This window comes from Monodon monoceros, unplaced genomic scaffold (genome assembly GCF_005190385.1).
Source record: "Monodon monoceros isolate NGI ecotype Baffin Bay Population unplaced genomic scaffold, NGI_Narwhal_1 Contig1591_ctg1, whole genome shotgun sequence".
Lineage (NCBI taxonomy): Eukaryota > Metazoa > Chordata > Mammalia > Artiodactyla > Monodontidae > Monodon > Monodon monoceros.
Genome location: NW_021697454.1, coordinates 395 through 3,187, shown reverse-complemented (window position 1 = coordinate 3,187; position 2,793 = coordinate 395). Strand labels below are relative to the sequence as shown.

The 2,793-nt window shown below is 43.6% G+C and overlaps 1 long non-coding RNA gene across 1 annotated transcript in view; it reads right to left on the bottom strand.

Annotated features, from left to right (window-relative positions):
* Positions 1-1,541: 1,541 nt before the first annotated feature.
* Positions 1,542-2,793, bottom strand: part of LOC114890472 — a 1,522-nt gene continuing 270 nt past the window's right edge. Inside the window, exon 2 of the long non-coding RNA XR_003792296.1 lies at positions 1,542-2,313. This is a non-coding gene — a long non-coding RNA (uncharacterized LOC114890472). The remainder of the gene's footprint in view (positions 2,314-2,793) is intronic.

Sequence of the window (2,793 nt, the reverse complement as noted above, 5' to 3'; positions counted from 1 at the left end):
GGTCAAGAACCCTGGTCAGTAACATTGTCATCCAAAGTAATCTAAATGTTTCAGAAGCAAACATTATAAAGGATGAGTGATTTTTAAACTGTGTAGAAGTACACTGCCTTCAAAGTTTGTTCAGACACTGCACACCAGGAACAGCTTACAGCAGATCACCTCCTACGATGGGAAGTGTATTTTCTAAAGATCTCATTTAGTATCTTTCCTGAAGTGAAGAATAGCCCTGTATCTCAAACTGAGTAGAGCTGTTTGCATAGTCGGTTGGGTTTTAACTGGAAGGACATTCTTTATATCCAGGAACTACTTATTTGCACTTACTTTTCACTCTGCCCCGCTCCTCCAAGAACTGGGGTAGGTATTGCACCCTTAGGTCAGGAATTTCAAGCTCTACTATAACAACAGGGAAAAATTTCTACTACTGAGTCATAATAATCAAAGCTTAATTATGAAATCTCCATTGGGCTCCTGGTACTTGAAAAGATTATTGTGAACTCTTTTATAAATAGAGACATGAACCGGTTACATATTATATACGGCTGAAAGCATATTCATGTACCCCCTACCAAGTTTAGGACAGAATAGCAGGTACCTTTGAAAGCCCTGTTTGCTTCCTCAGTGGAACCTTCCTCCTCCCGCCTCCAATCATTCCCTTGCCTTTCTTTATAGCTTTAGCACATATGTATATTACTAAACAGTATGCTTGTTTCATTTTAGCTGTTTTAGGGACTCTACATAAATAGATTCATACTTTATTTAGATATTCTTCTGCAACTTACTTTTTTCACTTGATACTGCTTTTACGAGTTTTATCCACGTCAGTGTGTTCCTTGTGCTTTGTCACACGGGAAACAATGCTCAACTCAGTAGTTTATTCCTTTTGAGTTCAGCTGTCACAAATAAAGATGTCCGCTTTGAACGAAGACCAGGTCCAGCCAGCCCCTCCCAGATAGAGTTCTCTGTCTGTCTGTGAGCTAAGCCACGCATCTCTGGTTCTTGGAAGGGGAAGATGGGATTGCCCCCACATCTTTTATTGCTGCTTTAAATTCCCCACCAGTTCCCCACTGGCCATCTCCTTATTTTGATAGGCGGCTTGAGTCCAAAAGCGCCTGCTGTTGGGCATTGCGATCAGAAACCGAGATGCCAACAGTAATCTGTTCTTCTTAGTGTCCCGGGCGCCTTCGGTCTTCGATATCCAATAACACGCAGTCAGTTCTGCCTGAACACTTGTTTGGAAAACCCAAATTTGTTCCAGTGTCATTCATGCGTCAGGGCAGAACTTGAGCATAATGCCAATTTCACATCTGTTTCTGCACAATTTCATCTGGGAGAAACACAAGGCGGAAAACTGCAGCTGCGAATCAAGCCGTGCAGGGATACACAAAATGCACACAGGCACACCTCTCAGACGACTCCCAGCTCACGCATGCACTAGGGGAGTATTCACACATTTCTTAACCATTTAATGTGTGTCTAACTCTGCTACTGCTTTTATGAGGTTCCCATCTTTTTCATGTGTCACCAGTGAAGTTTCTGAGTGCTGTGCCCCTAGCCCCATCTTCCCCACAAGCTCTGTGGTTTTGATGATGCAGTTCTGTGATTTTTAGGAATGCGTATGGTGCCTTAGAGCAGCAGTGGCTGTACTGAGGAAACAGGATGGTATTGCAGCTTATTTTTCAGGCTCCTGCAGCAACATGCTCATATAAACCATCCAAAGTTCAGCATGAAATAGTCTTTTTTTTTTTTTTATCTTTTCCTGGATCAAGACAATGTTGAGCTTTCCTTTCGATGATCCTTTAATTACCCCAGCCCTTTGCATGAACTGCCCAGACCAGCGGCGGTGTTGGCGACACCGCCAAAGAGTGTGGGTGCACTGCCATGACTGCTCATATCCTTATCAACTCGGCATCTCCGCCGTCTATGGGCGTTGCTGAAGCACCAACTTGAGTAGAATGTAACAGCAATGATTAGAATGATCACCTAAGAGCTTTTAAAATGATTTTTGGCTAAAAGTTTTACTATGTGGGCTTTTCGGGAATTTGCTCAAGTATCGTTATTCTAACCCAGCAGATCTCCTTGGTCTGAAGTTTGGTCTTGGGCATTCCTCCTGATCGATGAGGTCACTTCCCTCATACTCTGGTTATAAGAAAGTGCTGAAAAATATTTAGAAGAACTCTAAACCCACAAGGGTGCATTCACGGCACATGTACTGAACGTGGAATTCATTTTTTAAAGATTGCTATTACCCTGTCACCAGAAGAGCAAAACGTGGCGAGGGAGTTTACTCATGAGTAAGCTTTCTGAGCAGTAAACCTCCACTGTTGTCCTCTTTCACGTTCTATCACAGACGCACTTATGAGTTACTAGAGTGCCACGTTTGTGTGTGTGTGGTTAATGGACTCTGACTCCACAGGCTTTAAGAGTTATGCCTGGTTTGTAAAGACAAGAATTTAGGCATCTGAGAAGCAACAGAGCATAAAGCCAGACAGCTGGATTCGACTCCCAGCTCACCGGCTTAGTGACCTTGGGCAAGTTACTTAACCTCTCTGTGCTTCAGTTTCCCCAACCGTCAAATGAAGAATAACAGTACCTACCTCACAGGCTCCCTGTGAGGACTAAAGGAGTGAACAGATGTCCAATGCTTGGAACCGTGCTTAGCACAGAAGTGCCACATAAGCATTTGCTATTCTTATTATTGGCACAAAACAAATTCATTCAGCCCCCGCTCACCTCGGGTATACCAGAGCCACAGGCGTATGGCGCAAATACTCGTACCAGGGAGATGGCCAAAAA